The sequence below is a fragment of the Schistocerca gregaria genome, chromosome 8, assembly GCF_023897955.1.
Source record: "Schistocerca gregaria isolate iqSchGreg1 chromosome 8, iqSchGreg1.2, whole genome shotgun sequence".
In the NCBI taxonomy this organism is placed as follows: Eukaryota; Metazoa; Arthropoda; class Insecta; order Orthoptera; family Acrididae; genus Schistocerca; species Schistocerca gregaria.
In genome coordinates this window covers 150,973,703-150,993,088 of record NC_064927.1, presented here as the reverse complement: position 1 = coordinate 150,993,088, position 19,386 = coordinate 150,973,703, and positions in this window count along the sequence as shown.

Genomic DNA, 19,386 nt, shown 5'->3' with positions numbered 1-19,386 from the left:
TTGCTTTTCATTTCGACATTTGGCGAACAGTAAAATGTATAGCGTCGTTAATACCAAATTCAGTTATACATGATATAGTTAGAGGTCTTCGCGGATAAGAAAAGTACACTCCCCATCCGCGTATATTTAAGTTTTGAATGAGTAATTAATAGTAATACGCAGTAGTACTTAGAATTATGGTAGGTAATGACATAGTTATCGTTAGGGTGCCATTTCTGCGACAACTTAACTACTTTTGACTTCTTAAATCACAGGAAATACTCTATACCTTCTCTAAAGCAGACCATTCCAAACAGGAAAGCATTGGCGCTCCGGAGCACACACAGTAGCGGCTCGGATCTCGTGAGATTGGATACACTATTTAAAAATAATAAAATTCAATGTAATAGTATTAAATGATGAAAATACGTTTATAGAAACAATTATATTTCGCTGCTCTTGTGCCAAGGCAGCTGAAAATGACGATGGTTTTAAACTGTTACTAGCACACTGCATCATTTACCGACGGTTTTTTGTACTCACTGCATGGATATGTCAAATTTGGAAGCCATTCATGGCAGCTGATGATTATATTATAGCTTACGCGTTCAATCCTCGTCATTTCCAGGTAAAAATATTTGCAGTATTAGGCCTACACTGCAAAACGCTGGCGCACCTGTGAAACAGTTAAACTGCCAGCAATAATTGACGTTGTCTGGAAGAAATAACTCGTCTTCCGAAGAGTGACAACAAAATCAGTGGTTATAGAAATTAGGAGTCGTTGGATGAGGTGGCAGTTCTTTAGCACTCACTGCACCGTACTTGGCCCCCCACATCAATAAGAAACTGTGCCGTCTCGAGAAACCCAGATCCACACGCAACTTCGAATGGTAAAATGTCTTTGCTGACAAGATTGATAAGTTTTTCTGTCGCGGCTGTCTTTAAATTTGGCTGAACTTAAGGAACTTTCACGTCTCTCTTGGTATTTAAATAAGTAATTATGCTACTTTGTCGAGCCTGACACGAATGTTTTAGCAAATTTGAAGTTCCATTGTTGTGTCCAATATAGGAATATACTTTTTTACATGCAAAAGAAGCCACTATATATTTTATGTTTTCGTTGCTATCAAATACGTATGCGAATTTTTTCCAAATTGGCGATTTCAATTTGTTTTCCTTCACTAATGTAAAATCACCTTTTTTCACCTTACACGAAATTGTATCCATCGATATGGTGTTCAGTTGAAGAAAGAACTCTCACTGATATTTGCTAAGATGCAGGTTGTCACTCCGTCACTACAAAGCGCTAACTGAAGGCAGCGGAAAATTGCAACGGGCACCTGTCTGGTAGACCGTGGGCAGGTTTGCCACACAGGCCACATAAAAGACACGGTCGCGGATTAGGCGCAAGTCTCTTGGGTACAGCTACATCGGTCGTAGCCAGGGGCTAAGGGTAACAGACATCCGCTGTACCCGGGCCCTGCAAGATTCCAAGAATGTCAACAGACTTGAAGTTTTTAACTAACATTGCAACATACGTACTGGACAAATGCGTTGCTCCTTATCCGCAGATTACCCGCGGATATCCGCACCGGTCGCGATTTTATCCGCAAAGTCACAAATACCGCGGATATCCGCATCCGCGCAGACCTCTAGATATAGTGACATTCCACAGACGCATTTGTCAGAAATAAGCTAAGCTAGACATATCTCTATACCGCGGTATTCATTAGCGAAATGTGCCCGCTTCTATGGCAATTGTTTAATAAGTTACCTAATTCCATTATCAGTTACGGTAGCAGTGAGAACCGAATCACCCAAACTGGATCGCCGCTCAACGGAAACACGTCGCCTGGTCGAATAAATCGTATTTCTGGTTACACCATCTCTATGGTCCTGCACGGAAACGCAGCCATTCAGGCGACCGGCTGCTGGGAAGACTCACCGCGCCACGGACGCAGATTGGTGGGTACAACAATATTAGGCAATGAGGGACATTCAGTTGTCCTCCCATTGGACTTATGGTACTAACTGAAGCCATCATGACATTTGTGGAGTACTTGCACATTACTGTTGAACACGTATATCCCTTCAAGCTTGATCTCTTCATTGGCAGCCATGGTACTCTACATCAGGAAAACTGCCCGTGTCACAAGTTCAGAATCGTGCAGCTGTGCTCTGAGGTACGCGACAATGTCCCTACATTGTGTTAAGAGCATATTCATCTTTGCTGAACCCACTATGCTATTGGGCACAGCTCTATTGAGCTGGTGCGCTGCTCGCACCAGTATCCATCGATTGTCATTCCGATCGTTATGAGTCGCTTTTCGATGCCTTCGCATTTTTGTCTGGTTGTTTCAGTTATTTGTCACTGTACTTAGTAGTCGAGGCGCCTGATATGTTGATGGTATTTAAAGGACTGCTAGCTACGCGCAACCAATGGACATGAAGCCGTGCTTAATGCATAGCTAGAAGTCATGCAAAATAGTACGTAAGTCTGCGCCTGACGTTCAAGAGCGGGCCGAAATAATTTTCCTGTTCCCTGTTCCTATGTTATTATTTTATTTCTTTGTCCTAGGGAATTGGGTAATCAAACTTTAGGAGCCGTTACTGGGCAAGTGCTCATGTAGGTTAGTCAGACTTGGATTCATGGGTGCCGTGTATAGTTAAAGGTTTATTTATAACCAGTTGGAAGGACATTTTTTTCTATATGGTGCGCCAGATTGTTGTCTGCCGTTAATATGTTTATGTTTAAGATAACTGGCAGTGGTCGACGAGAGCAAACCCCCATTGGTGGTATCACGGTGGAAGAAGGAAATTCAAGGATCCTCATCGATGTTTATGGTTACGTTGTCAGTGTCCTGCAATTCCATCTTTCCGGTGGAGCGTTGTGGTTTTCTGGAAGCTTAATTGTAGCCCAAAGTTCAGTATAGCCCCATTTTAGCTTCTCGTCCTTGAATCTCCTTTATCTGGTAGCACCTTCAGGTCTGCTGGCGTCCACCACTGATTTTCAACAAAAATTAATGGCTCCATGTTAAGACCATTTAATATGCTATTATTAGGTATGTGAACCTCGTACTTGTGAGTAATACTAAAGAGAAGCTTAGTCGAGTGCATTAATCTGATAATACATTAATTTGTTTCAATTGATTAAAATCAGTCCATGGAAGCAGTTTTAGAATTTGATATGGAAGCTAGTTCCTATGTAAGTTATGAAGCATTAAGTTGTTATGTCAGATAAATTTTATTAATGGGGTTTTATGAACATTGTTTTGATTAGTGAAAATTGCTTGTGTAGATTTTGAAATATTTATGTCTGCGATGTGTCGAAAGGAATGACGCATCATCTGTTCCTACAAACCACCAACTCGTAATCTACGACAACTGCGTGACCTGTGTTGGATATATCGCGCCACGTACCTCCGGATACCTATCAAGCATTGTCAAATTCAGGCTAGGCAGAAATAAGTTCTAGAAGTGGACCATCGCGCTTTTAAACAAGTGGCCATAACTTTTAGCTCAACAGCATGTATTTCCATTTACATTATGCATACTAATTCAATTAACGTGTTACAATCAATGTAAAGCTGTGTATAGCTTAAATCCATGATCTGGCCAGAAGACCACTCACTACCGACAGCCAGTTGCGAAACCTTCTGAGTAAAACGTCTTTACTGACGCTACGCCGGGGCCTTTAATGTTCGGCCCAACAAAAATCGTTAATTCTCTTTTAAATGGCTTCTCAGTGGTTCTCATGATGCTGAGCGAAGTATACATCTATTCTCGTAGCAAGAAGATTGGCAGTGCTACCAGCTGAACCTCGGACTAGTAAGCATGGGCAAAGAAATCGGGCATTTCGTTTTTAAAGGACCTAGCCAGACATTAGCCTTAAGCGATTTTGCATCAAACATTAGGAGACGTTATACATTGAAACATTATGTAAAAATGTCATTATTTTATTTCTGGGTGATGAAATGGTTTACTTGGTTTTTGCCCTCGCTTTTACAACTGAATTCCCATAAGTGTTTACAGATGAGCCAGTACATATATATAAAGGGCTAGGAACCCACCAATGCTACGAAGTTGCTAAATTTGTGTGTACTCGATAATCTTCTCCTCCCCCTCTCTCTGGCCATCCCCACCCCTCCCCGCCCACCATTCTGACCCTCTCCCCCTCCCTCCTCTCTCTTATCTTAAGCCTTATTTATTGTTATTGAACACTCAGATTCCGTAGTAGCATTCTCATAAACCGATAGGATAAAAATAAAATTTTTCTTAGAAGAATATGTATGTGACAAACTGTCTGTCTAATGGTTTAAATGCCCTGCTATCGGTAGGTGAAACTTACAGTGAGAAAGAAAATAAAACCGCTTATTTTTCACAGAGGAAACAACACAGCATTTTCATTTTCATTCTTGCAGTCGCTTTAACAGAAAACCTGCACATTGTTGTTTATATTAGTGGCAAGTTTATATTCACAACCGATACAAAACAGTTATATGTTTTCACCTGTTACTGTCCTTCAAAGCACTCGCCAGCGTTGTGCAAAATCCGACACCAGCGATGTGGAAGGCGTAGTATACCGTTAGCAGAGCCTGTTCTGCTGATGGTGTGAATGGAGCGATCTACTGTCTGTCGAATCTCTAGATCAGTTCTGAAGCGAATGCCAGGAAGTAGTTACTTCATCTTCGGAATCGACAGACAGCAGACAGCTCCATTTGCACCATCAACAGAACAGGCTATGCTAACGGTATATTATACTTTCCACATCTCTGACAACGGCTGCTACGCAACGCTGGTGACTACTTTGAAGGACAGTAACAGGTGCTAACATGTAACTCTTTTGTATCGGTTGTAAATAAATAGTTGCCACTATTTAAGTTCCAACCCTCGTATATGTTAAACAAAATTTTGCATCACCTCCGTTCCGAGAGTTTCGGAACCCGTACAGAAAATTGGAATAGAGATCAACCTAAACATCATTTCCACCCGTTTTATTACTCATGAAAAAGACACACTGCGTGTTGTACCACCATACAGTGACACCTTCAGTGGTGGTGGTCCAGATTACTGCACCTGTACTACCCAGTAGCACGTCCTCTTGAATTGATGCATACTATCCACAAGTTCTTCAAGACACTGTTGGTCCAGATTGTTCCTCACCGGCGATGCGGCGAAAATACCTCAGAGTGGTTTGTGGGTCAATTCGTCCATAAACAGCCCTTTTCAATCTATCCCCGACATGTTCGATAGGGTTCATGTCTTGAGAACTTACTGGCCAGTCTAGTCGAGCGATGTCGTATTCCTGAAAGAAGTCATTCACAAGATGTGCACGACGGGAGCGCAAATTGTCTTCCATGAAGACGAATGCCTCGTCAGTACGCTGCCGATATGGTTGCAATATCGGTCAGAGAATGGCATTCACGAATCGTACAGCCGTTACGGCGCCTCCCATGACCACCAGCGGCGTACATCGACCCCACATAATGCCACCCTAAAACAGCAGGGAACCTCCACCATGCTGCACTCGCTGGACAGTGTGTGTAAGGCGTTCACCCTGATCTGTTTGGCTTCAAACACGTCTCCGACGATTATCTGGTTGAAGACGTATGCGGCCCTTATCGGCGAAGAAAACGTGATGACAGTCCTGAACGGACCACTCAGCATGTTGTTGGGCCCGCTGCAGGGTGTCGTGGTTGCAATGATGGACTTCGGGAGTGAAGTTGCGCATCTTGCAGCCTATTGCGCACAGTTTGAGTCGTGACAAGACGTCCTGTGGCTGCACGAAAAGTATTACTCGCCATGGTGGCGTTGCTGTCAGGGTTCCTCCCAGCCATAATCCGTAGGTAACGGTCATCCACTGTAGTAGTAGCCCTTGGGCAGCCTGAGCGAGGCATATCAACGACAGTTCCTGTCTCTCCGTGTCTCCTCCATTTCCGAACAACATCGCTTTGGTTCACTCCGAGACACCAGGAGACTTGCCGAGAGCCCTTCCTGGCACAAAGTAACAATGCGGGCGCGATCGAACCGCGGTATTGACCGTCTAGGCATGGTTGAACAGTGAGAAGGACATTAAAACAGCCTATGTCAGTCCGGATGTTCATCAAACATGTAAAAATTTGAAGTAAATCGGTCGAGAATTGCAGTAGCTGACGGAAAATCTACGAGTAAAACAGACGTGATTTCTGGTGTTCCCCAAGGTAGTGTTATAGATCCTTTTGTTTTCCTTATCTATATAAACGATTAGGGAGACAATCTGAGCAGCCGTCTTAGGTTGTTTGCTGATGACGCTGTCGTTTATCGACTAGTAAAGTCAGCAGAAGATCAAAACAAATTGCAAAACGATTTAGAAAAGATATCTAAATTGTGAGAAAATTGGCAGTTGACCCTAAATAACGAAAAATGTGAGGTCATCTACGTGAGTATTAAAAGAAATTCGTTAAACTTCGGCAACAGGATAAATCAGTCTAATCTAAAGGCCGTAAATTCAACGTACCTAGATATTACAATTACGAACAACTTTAATTGGAAGGAGCACATAGAAAGAGTACCGCTGCGCAGTGTTGGATCCTTACCAGATAGGACTGACGGAGTACATCGAAAAAGTTCTAAGAGAGGCAGTACGTTTTCTATTATCGCGAAATATGGGGTAGAGTGTCACGAAATTCCAATCACCAACTTTCTCCTCCAAATGCGCAAATATTTTGTTGACACCGATCTACATAGGGAGAAACGATCACCACGATAAAATAAGGGAAATCAGAGCTCTTATGGAAAGATATAGGCGTTAATTCTTTCCGATCGCTATGCGAGATTGGAATAATAGAGAATTGTGAAAGTGGTTAGATGAACCCTCTTCCAGGCACTTAAATGTGATTTGCAGAGTATCCATGTAGATGTAGATGTAGAGAAAGTTTTCGATATTTTTACTAACAACGTTTCCCCCTTATATATTACATATAATTGGTATATATACGTTCATTACAGTATCGTGTAAAATTTTGAATCTAACTGGTCGAGTACTTTTAGAGATTGTTTGGTAAAACGTTTCCCCTTTATATGTTACACACGTATTTCTACAGGGTTATACCTTACTAAATGGCGTTGTCGTTATTTAGTTACATGTTTCAAATGGATGCCGTCTACAGGATATGCTCCAAGTTTTGTCCAGATGCATTGAGACACACTTGACATCGGCGCTGCATTGAAAGCACACCCTGTGAAGGATATCTCGTGTGTCTCGAAGACATCCTACCCACTACGTCCTCCGGCGATGTAACAGATGTTTCATACACAAGACCCTTCGGATACCCGCAGGAAGAAAAAAAAAAAAAAGGTTAGAAACAGACCAGGTGATCGTGGTAGCCATACCACATGCCCACCGTGACCAATGCAGCTACGGGGGAGGTTGCCTGCGGATATTCCCTCATTTGTCTGTTGAAATGCGTTGGTTTCCGTGGTGCTGAAACTGAATACCGCGAGGAATGGGCACGAAAACATCTTTCAGCATGCCAGGCAGAACCTCAAGCAGGAATACGAGATACTTGCGACCATCAAGTCGGTACTAGAAAATGTACAGGCCAATTAAACAGTCTCCGATGAAGACAGACCACACGTTAAAGGCAACTTTGCGTTGTGAGGCATGTGTATGTGTAGGATTTGGGTTCACATATTGAGATTGTGAACATTCATCAGGCCCTAGAGTGAGACGGGAGCCCCATAACTGTGAACCTTCAGTCTGCAGCAGATCTCTGCAGATACTACGGTGCAGATTCCATGCGTTTGTTGTAGACCGCCGGTTTGCAACGCCTGGACGTACTGGAAGTGAAACGGATACTGCCCTTCGTCATGTACGGATTAATTACACCCGTTAAAGCAAGCCTGTTAAAATATTCTGCCAAGAGGGACTGAATTTATCAAATTTCAGGATACTGAAATAATTTTGGGCACCGCTCAACAAATTATTCACCTCTCCTGCCAAGTTTACACACCCAGTCGCAAACACAAGACAATCAGCGATTGTCTAAATCTGTGGTTTCTAATCTGGGCGTATTTATGCTCCGTCTATCGCTGTTTCGTAAGATTTTAGTACCAATTACGTAAGTTACCAATAATTACATTTTTTGTCAAGTACTAGCATTAAAATGTGACACAATGTGCTGGAGCTTCCAGCTTGTGAAATAAATGTAAGAGCAACATATTCCTCTTGTAGTCCATACGCTACATCCATACTTTGAACTTTGTATGATAAAAAAAATGGAGACAAATATATCACTTACAATGAAATATGAAAATGGCTTCTTCGAGACGTAGGTAATTCCCTCAATTGACTGGAAGTTGTTTCGTCATTCACTTCGCAACAATAAGCGAAATAATTGACGGCACAATGAACAGTACCACATAAAGGCCGGTACGCTGCTGCAGGGCCTAAACTGTTATTATTACTATCATTGTTATTATTAGAGGCTGTGGTCGGGCACAAAGCATTGGCAGCCTGACGTTTTGCAACGTTTGTCATTTCAGCAGTAAGAAGCCCAGCAATGAAGTGTTTTACAGACAATATGCCTAAGCATAATGCACACGTTTTGATTTGATTTTAAATGGGGTGCAAGGTGTGGATGAAACAAGTGTCGCCGCGCGGAAGGGCCGCGCTGTTTGAGGCGCCATGACACGGAGTGCTTGGCCTCTCCCACCGGAGGTTCGAATCCTCCCTCTGACGTGGTTGTGTGTGTGTTGTTCTTAGCATAAGTTCGTTTAAGTAGTGTGTAAGTCTAGGGAGCGATGGCCTTAGCGGTTTGGTCACTTAGGAATTCACACACATTTGAACATTTTTGAAACAGGTGGGAGGGAATGATGCAGAGAAAGCATGTTTTGTGACAAGCATCTATCCTGAATGTGGACAGTCAGCTTTGTTTTTTGGGAAGGAGTGGTAGGTAGCACGTGCAAAGCTCTGGCAGTTGCAGCATCATTGTGTAAAAATAGGTTGTTCGAAGAAAAGGTGTACCAATTGTCTCACTGATTTGTTAATTCGTGGTTTAATAAAACATCTACAAAAATTGTCATTTATCTTCCATCCTTTAAAAAAATGAAGTGTTGAAAAATAATTCTTCTCCATTCTGTAGTAGGCTCCAATGGCTCTGAGCACTATGGCACAACATCTGAGGTCATCAATCCCCTAGAACTTAAACTCCTTAAGCCTAACTAACCTAAGGAAATCGCACACATCCGTGCCCGGGGCAGCATTCGAACCTGCGACCGTAGCGGTCGCGCGGTTCCAGACTAAAGAGCCTAGAACCGCTCGGCCACACCAGCCTGCCTATAGTAGGCACTAATATTGAAGATGGTGGGGAGAGAGAGGGGTACTAGCTAATAAATGATTGCACTCAGGTCTAGCTAGCATAGCCCTACCTACCATCATAGTAGCGAACAACGACGCAATCGTCAAGAATAAGCTTCGTTCATCAATATGTGTCTAATAAACATTATTGGAAATAGAGTAAAATAAAATGCATCATGAAGGAATCATCCGAATGGAATGGAAATCGGTAGTAGACGTGTTGTACATGAATGCACAAACAAATGATCACAAATTCATAAATAATGGATGATCTGATCAAGGGAGCTTCACAAATTGAACAAGTCAACAAGGCGTTAGTTACGCTCTGACACTTATGCACGCAGTCATTCATCTTGGAATTGATTAATAGAGTTGTTGGATGGCCTCCTGGGGGATGTTGTTGTTGTGGTCTTCAGTCCTGAGACTCGTTTGATGCAGCTCTCCATGCTACCCTATCGTGTGCAAGCTTCTCCATCTCCCAGTGCAACCTATATCCTTCTGAATCTTCTTAGTGTATTCATCTCTTGGTCTCCCTCGACGATTTTTACCCTCCACGCTGCCGTCCAATGCTAAATTTATGATCCCTTGATGCCTCAGAACATTTCCTACCAACCGGTACCTTTTTCTTGTCAAGTTGCCCCAAACTCCTCTTCTCCCGAATTCTATTCAATACCTCCTCATTATTTATGTGATCTACCCATCTAATCTTCAGCATTCTTCTGTAGCACCACATTTCCAAAGCTTCTATTCTCTTCTTGACCAAACTATTTATCGTTCATGTTTCACTTCCATACATGACTACACTCCACACACATCCCTTGGGATATCGTGCCAAAAACTGGCGCATTAGGACGTCAGAATTCCGTCCTGTTTGGAGGATCCTGTCCGTAAGTCTCCAGACGTTCTCAGTTCGGGACAGATCCTCCAACCCTGCTGGTCAACGTGGGGTTTGGCAAGCGCGAAGACAAGCAGTAGACACTCTCGTCGTGTGCGGACGGGCATTGCCTCGCTGGAAAGTATGTACAGGATGACTTGCTATGAAAGGCAACAAAGCGGGGCGCAGAATATCGTCGATGACAACCGATGGGGACCTACTATGAAAGGAAATGGCAGCCAGACCACCATTCCTGGTTGTCGGACCGGATAGTGGTCAACAGTCAGGTTGGTATCCCACTGCTGTCTGGTGCGTCTACAGAAACGTATTCGCTGGTCATCGGGGATCAATCTGAAGCAGATCACTGAATACAAGTCTACTCCAGTCAATGAGAGACTCCAGGCTGAAGATTTGTCGGGAGTCACCTCGGGCAGCGGTGGGATACCAACCTCTGTCACTCGCCATACGGCCTGAAAACCGAAAGTTATGGTCTTCAGTGTCACTTCTTATCAGGACTCCATCGGTTGTCATCCGCGACACCCTTACAGCACAGCGATCCGTCGATGATATTCTACATCCATTTTTGCTTTCCTTCATGACGATCCATCCTGAGCTTACATTTCAGCAAGCTAATGCCCGCCCGCAAGGGTCGAGAGATGCTACTGCTTGTCCTTGTGGTTGCCAAACCCTGCCGTGGTCAGAAAGTTCGCCTGAACTCGCCCAACTGAGAACCTTAGGAGGCCATGGCCAGGGCCCTCGAATCGGCTCGGCATTCTCACGGTCTGTCGCGCCAGTTGGACAGAACATGGCCCTCTGCCCTCAGGAGGCCTTCCAACGACTATCAATTGATGCCAAGCCGAATAATTGCTGGCATAAGGGCCAGTAGTTTGAGCCGTCAATTAGGGCGATTCACAAACAACAACTAAGTACACATGTTATTCCAAAAAACGTTATCGTGGAAGTAGGGGCCAAGAGCCGCTGGTGAAAAAACACACGTTGATAAGGTTGTCTTTTATTATAAAACACTTTCTCAGTAATAAATTTTTAAGTCGAGCATTTCTTTCTTAAAAAAATAATAATTTCAAAACAATTTCAAATAGCTTGACAATTTTCATTTTAAAAACGGGATTACCAGGTATGACAATAACAACTTGCCAATAATGAGACCTTAACTTGACATATATATCTATAAGACAACAGTTAAAAACTTTCATTAAAGGCAATTCCAAAAAAAAAAAAATCCTGTGCTCGGTGAGAGAGTGACACGTGTAAAGGGGCCCAAATCACAATAGGCGGAATAGTTACTGGTGGTCTACATGGCCACAGCAGACCAGCCCCAAAACTTCCATTACAAGCCACCACCTACCCGAGTTACTCAAAACCAGAAGATGTAGCAACGGCGATGCCTGCACAGACTCCGAACCATAGAGACCGACCCTAAATCAACCAATAGTGGTATGAATGAAAATGGGCCCGACCAAGAAGCAATTGCCACATTCCCGCGGGCAGGCAAACGAAAACTGTGGTGCGACGACCTCAACAAAACCACTGGTAAAGGAACTCATACACTTCACTAGAACTTGAAAACCTTTTCTTACATATAAATCTGTTACATAACAACAGCACTCAACTTCTCACACTCCACCCCAGCGCCTGAACAGGTCGCATATCCTAATGCTCGTCAGAGCCAACCGCTGCCAGTGGTTTCAACGGCCGATAAGAAATACGGTCGCATGCGCTGATGTCCTGCACCACGGTTTCTAAGCTTCATAAGGCGCGTACAAGCGGATAAGGCAGACTTAGCCCCTCACAGCCAATAGATCGACCAAAGCACTTGCCGAGCAGATGACGACCCCCAACAGCAGGGCCCCTCTCGCGCCACCACCTCTCTCGATCACCGCCCAGTACGTACTCCTCGATCATCTCGGGACCGTAAACTTGCTCCACCTCCCACCAGAGGGCGGTAGCGATCTAAACAGCGCGCCAAACCGTAAGCACCACCGCGAAAGCACTCCGCCTGGCTCGCTTTCCGAAGAGCCGGACATAACTACGACTCAGGTTAACCAGCGCGGTATTGAGTTGCTTAATTTGTGAAGCTCTTTCTCTCCAATAGCGGAAGTTTTCTGAAAGTGTATCATTTGTTTGCCCATATATGTAAGTCACATCTACTGATATCCGTCACTTCAGTACTGTACTACTGCAATTACGCCACTGCAATTCGACTGTCATCTGCTGTATTAAAGTCTTGTCAAGATTCCCCTGGTATATACCATCCACCGTCGGTGACGTGAGCTACGAAATAATTCGTTATGTACAGAATATTTCCTTTATGTGTTTTGTGATGTTGGGCCGAAATGCTTGTTGTTGTTGTTGTGGTCTTCAGTGATGAGACTGGTTTGATGCAGCTCTCCATCCTACTCTATCCTGTACAAGCCTCTTCATCTCCCAGTACCTACTGCAGCCTACATCCTTCTGGATATACTTAGTGTATACATCTCTTGGTCTCCCTCTACGATTTTTACCCTCCCCGCTGCCCTCCAGTACTAAATTGGTGATCCCTTGATGCCCCATAACATGTCCTACCAACCAATCCCTTCTTCTAGTCAAGTTGTCCCACAAATTCCTCTTCTCCCCACTTCTATTCAATACCTCCTCATTAGTTATGTGATCTACCCATCTAATCTTCAGCATTCTTCTGTAGCACCACATTTCGAAAGCTTCTATTCTCTTCTTGTCTAAACTATTTATCGTTCACGTTTCAGTTCCATACATGGCTACACTCCATACAAATACTTTCAGAAACGACTTACTGACACTTAAATCAACACTCGATGTTAACAAATTTCTGTTCTTCAGAAACTTTACTTGCTTTTGCCAGTCTACATTTTATATCCTCTCTACTTTGACTATGATCAGTTATTTTGCTCCCCAAATAGCAAAACTCCTTTACTACTTCAAGTGTCTCATTGCCTAATCTAATTCCCGCAGCATCACCCGACTTAATTCGACTACATTCCATTATCCTCGTTTTGCTATGTTCATATCTAAGCGTGTACTACACTTCATACTAGTACGACGTCAGTTGCATTTCGCCTACGTGGTATTGCTATTTTAATGGCCAGTATCTTACATCTCGGCATATCAGCGGTCATGGAAAGGAAATAAAAATTGTAAGCGGAAACTTCAGACGCGATCGTGTAGCTCTAATTGAGAAGGCCTCGGCAGAACAAGGCTCAAAGGAACATTAGGGATACAGTGGGAAGGCGTTCTGTGTTTCGTAGCTTTGGTGCTTACGTTATTTAGAAAACCGTGCTCAAATATTAATTGTGAACGAACAGATTTTCCGCGCCGGTACTGTTGTTTAAACGGAAGTCCCTTAAACAACTTCTCCCTTATGTTACGCCTTTTGGTGGTACACTCTTGTTCCAAATGCAAATATTTGCACGGCTGTTTATTCGCCCAAAGCAACGTATTATAGTCTGCTCGCCCTCCCCCCCCACTCCTTTCCCCTCCAACACGACTTCTCCTATTCATCCGCCCCAATCTCACACTGCTGGACGCAGAGACAGAGGGTCATAGACCTGAGTGGGTCGTTATTTTGGCAGCTCTCCCGCAACAACGCGCGCCCGCACACACACACACACACACACACACACACACACACACACACACACACGCAGACGCCCATGCCTTGCTGGCATCTGCTGTCCGCCATAATTGCCACCTCGGTACGCTTGCGGCTATTCGCAAGCGCTGGTTTGCGACGCCCTTACCAAATGAGTGCCCGAGCTCCGACAGCCTGTGACGTATCACCCGTGACCGGCTCGCAGGGTGGTCCTTCTGTTTATGAGATACTGCGGCTCGTTAAATGCCAGCCCGGGTACGGGACAAGGCGTAGTGCCGTTACGTTCAGTGGGCAATCAAAAACTGCTACTACTGTCTGGATAGGTAGTTAGTTAGTCCTCCTAAAGGAAAGAGTAGGGAAGGTTCTGAACAATTAATCGTAAAATAGTACCTGATGATGTTATCTACGGAGGCGTCTACATAACAAACATTGTAAAATATAGAAGAAACTTTTGGGACACTACTAAAGACATTCAGGCGATAGACGGTTTATACATGACAGTGATACTTCGTTTTGCTATCCTCACCACGACTGTCATGTCGAGCACGAGAAATAAAAGAAGGTGATTCCATTTTTTACCCATACTTTATACCATGCCGAATAACAACTGGGCATAATTAGCAAAAGTGTTTACTGTTAACGTAGTTACCTGTAGATTCCTCGCATATGTTGTTATGTGTATTTTCTGTTCTAGTAAAAAATGTCTCGGGATCAGTACCGTCGTTTCTCGAAAGCCAACAGACCATCGCGATCGCGTCTTGCTGTTTGAACACTTTTCATTTTAGTTAGAACCTGCATCTTGTGTTACGAAGTCTGAATTATCGTTAATACCATTATTTGAGATGGAAATTAAGTTAACACTTTTCATGGCCAACCCGCTTAGGGAACTGGTGCACGTTCTGCAACACCCAAGGCCTGACACAAACGGCGACCATCAAAAGAATTTTATTTTTCAGAAGGTAAATCATAATCAGACAGGACATTTAGGAACTCGACGATGAGATTTACATCTTCTTATCGTTTAGTAGTGTGTCCTTTGAATGGGAAGCTTTTACTTATGCGCTGCGTATCACTGAGCAGATTTAATTATCTCCATCACTTACACTTGCCAGAAAATGATACATTACATATCCTAAGTAATAACGAAAGTTCAGTTAAAGGACAACTTATTGTTTCATTGACGCAAACCGCATAGAAATCGAACCTATGGTTGTATAAAACATTCTCGGACTTGACAAACTGCTTATTTGCTTCTGTCTCGGGTTCTTCGGCCGACGTTCGTGTGATGATTTTGCTGACGTTTCGCCAGCACGAGTGGCTGGCATTGTCAAAGCTTCACCCTCCATTGCCGGCACCTCCGGCAATGGAGGGTGAAGCTTTGACAATGCCAGCCACTCGTGCTGGCGAAACGTCAGCAAAATCATCACACGAACGTCGGCCGAAGAACCCGAGACAGAAGCAAATAAGCAGTTTGTCAACAAGTGGCCACGAAAGTCTTAACAATTTTGTATTCTCGGACTTCTTGCCGCATCAGTTCAGGGCAAAACCTCGAGCTTTCGATGATTACCTCCATCGTCAGGAGAAACTGACTGCGTCATTTCAGAGTAAAACCTCCAGTAACTTCAGTAAACTGAGGCTAAAACCTTCATAGGTGGTGGTCCAGATTGCTGTACACACCGGTACCTCTAATATCCAGTAGCACGTCCTCTTGCATTGATGCATGCCTGTATTCGTCGTGGCATACTTCACCTTTGCAACAAGGTGATGTGCCATAATCTATAGTGCATAATAGGTAACATAATACGCTCCTGGAAATGGGAAAAAGAACACATTGACACCGGTGTGTCAGACCCACCATACTTGCTCCGGACACTGCGAGAGGGCTGTACAAGCAATGATCACACGCACGGCACAGCGGACACACCAGGAACCGCGGTGTTGCCCGTCGAATGGCGCTAGCTGCGCAGCATTTGTGCACCGCCGCCGTCAGTGTCAGCCAGTTTGCCGTGGCATACGGAGCTCCATCGCAGTCTTTAACACTGGTAGCATGCCGCGACAGCGTGGACGTGAACCGTATGTGCAGTTGACGGACTTTGAGCGAGGGCGTATAGTGGGCATGCGGGAGGCCGGGTGGACGTACCGCCGAATTGCTCAACACGTGGGGCGTGAGGTCTTCACAGTACATCGATGTTGTCGCCAGTGGTCGGCGGAAGGTGCACATGCCCGTCGACCTGGGACCGGACCGCAGCGACGCACGGATGCACGCCAAGACCGTAGGATCCTACGCAGTGCCGTAGGTGACTGCACCGCCACTTCCCAGCAAATTAGGGACACTGTTGCTCCTGGGGTATCGGCGAGGACCATTCGCAACCGTCTCCATGAAGCTGGGCTGCGGTCCCGCACACCGTTAGGCCGTCTTCCGCTCACGCCCCAACATCGTGCAGCCCGCCTCCAATGGTGTCGCGACAGGCGTGAATGGAGGGACGAATGGAGACGTGTCGTCTTCAGCGATGAGAGTCGCTTCTGCCTTGGTGCCAATGATGGTCGTATGCGTGTTTGGCGCCGTGCAGGTGAGCGCCACAATCAGGACTGCATACGACCGAGGCACACAGGGCCAACACCCGGCATCATGGTGTGGGGAGCGATCTCCTACACTGGCCGTACTCCTCTGGTGATCGTCGAGGGGACACTGAATAGTGCACGGTACATCCAAACCATCATCGAACCCATCGTTCTAAATTCCTAGACCGGCAAGGGAACTTGCTGTTCCAACAGGACAATGCATGCCCGCATGTATCCCGTGCCACCCAACGTGCTCTAGAAGGTGTAAGTCAACTATCCTGGCCAGCAAGGTCTCCGGATCTGTCCCCCATTGAGCATGTTTGGGACTGGATGAAGCGTCGTCTCACGCGGTCTGCCCGTCCAGCACGAACGCTGGTCCAACTGAGGCGCCAGGTGGAAATGGCATGGCAAGCCGTTCCACAGGACTACATCCAGCATCTCTACGATCGTCTCCATGGGAGAATAGCAGCCTGCAATTTTGCGAAAGGTGGATATACACTGTACTAGTGCCGACATTGAGCATGCTCTGTTGCCTGTGTCTATGTGCCTGTGGTTCTGTCAGTGTGATCATGTGATGTATCTGACACCAGGAATGTGTCAATAAAGTTTCCCCTTCCTGGGACAATGAATTCACGGTGTTCTTATTTCAATTTCCAGGAGTATAGTTGCCATTCTCTTGAACTCAACGTCTTAACCATCATGGGGAGTTGTTGACTAATTCTTTCACGTGGATGGAGGGGAGCAACTGTCAGTGTCTTATCAACTGCATTGTTTCATCGGTTTGGTCCCCACTGTATAATGTTCTTTGGCTGACACACAATTTGCTACAGAAAAGTTATAACTTTAAACAAAATTTTGCTCCTTCGTCTCTGCACACACTACCTTCACTCGTGATTTCTGAACCGTGAACAAGCTTCTGAGCCTCACTAACTCCAGTCCGCTCCAGGCCCGTAGCATGTGACTATGCCCTATGCACAACTTCGTGACCTCCCCTCCATCCATTTGAAAGAATTAGTCAGCAACTCCCCATGATGGTTAAGGCGTTGAATTCAAGAGAATGACGACTATTATGCTACCTATTATGCTCTATAGATTATGGTACATCACATTGTTGTAAAGGTGAAGTATGCCACGACGAATACAGCCATGCATCAATGCAAGAGGGCGTGCTATTGGATATTAGAGTTACCAGTGTGTGCAGCAATCTGGACCACCACATATGAAGGTCTCGCTGTATGGTGGTGCAACATACAATGTGTGGTTTTCATGAGCAATAAAATGGCGGAAATGATGTTTATGGTGATCTCTAACCCAACGTTCTGTACAGGTTCCGAAACTCTCGGAACCGAGGTGATGCAAAACTTTTTTTTTTTTGATGTGTGTATTTCATCTGTCACTTCTTTCTCACCCAGCGAGACTCTTTGTGACCCTTGCTGACGAAATATATCGGGATGGTATCTGTTCTTTCGGACATGTTCTTCTTTTGTGCTGGATGGACACGCATTGTCCGAACTCTTACGGGACTCTGTAAGATTGTCTGCCGCGAGTAATGAGTGTAATGGGCAGGGGCACTACGGATGTAGTGTGTGGACGTTAAGTTGGGAATGTGGGACGGGGCGCGTGCACGGGATAAATCCCTGCAGTCGCACTATTCTCTGTCTCCTCGATGGCTCAGATGGACAGAGCATCTGCCATGTAAGCAGGATATCCCGGGCGGGGCACACATTTTCAACTGTCCCCGTTGATATACACTCCTGGAAATTGAAATAAGAACACCGTGAATTCATTGTCCCAGGAAGGGGAAACTTTATTGACACATTCCTGGGGTCAGATACATCACATGATCACACTGACAGAACCACAGGCACATAGACACAGGCAACAGAGCATGCACAATGTCGGCACTAGTACAGTGTATATCCACCTTTCGCAGCAATGCAGGCTGCTAGTCTCCCATGGAGACGATCGTAGAGATGCTGGATGTAGTCCTGTGGAACGGCTTGCCATGCCATTTCCATCTGGCGCCTCAGTTGGACCAGCGTTCGTGCGGGACGTGCAGACCGCGTGAGACGACGCTTCATCGAGTCCCAAACATGCTCAATGGGGGACAGATCCGGAGATCTTGCTGGCCAGGGTAGTTGACTTACACCTTCTAGAGCACGTTGGGTGGCACGGGATACATGCGGACGTGCATTGTCCTGTTGGAACAGCAAGTTCCCTTGCCGCTCTAGGAATGGTAGAACGATGGGTTCTATGGCGGCTTGGATGTACCGTGCACTATTCAGTGTCCCCTCGACGATCACCAGAGGTGTACGGCCAGTGTAGCAGATCGTTCCCCACACCATGATGCCGGGTGTTGGCCCTGTGTGCCTCGGTCGTATGCAGTCCTGATTGTGGCGCTCACCTGCACGGCGCCAAACACGCATACGACCATCATTGGCACCAAGGCAGAAGCGACTCTCATCGCTGAAGACGACACGTCTCCATTCGTCCCTCCATTCACGCCTGTCGCGACACCACTGGAGGCGGGCTACACGATGTTGGGGCGTGAGCGGAAGACGGCCTAACGGTGTGCGGGACCGTAGCCCAGCTTCATGGAGACGGTTGCGAATGGTCCTCGCCGATACCTCAGGAGCAACAGTGTCCCTAATTTCCTGGGAAGTGGCGGTTCGGTCCCCTACGGCACTGCGTAGGATCCAACGGTCTTGGCGTGCATCCGTGCGTCGCTGCGGTCCGGTCCCAGGTCGACGGGCACGTGCACCTTCCGCCGACCACTGGCGACAACATCGATGTACTGTGGAGACCTCACGCCCCACGTGTTGAGCAATTCGGCGGTACGTCCACCCGGCCTCCCGCATGCCCACTATACGCCCTCGCTCAAAGTCCGTCAACTGCACATACGGTTCACGTCCACGCTGTCGCGGCATGCTACCAGTGTTAAAGACTGCGATGGAGCTCCGTATGCCACGGCAAACTGGCTGACACTGACGGCGGCGGTGCACAAATGCT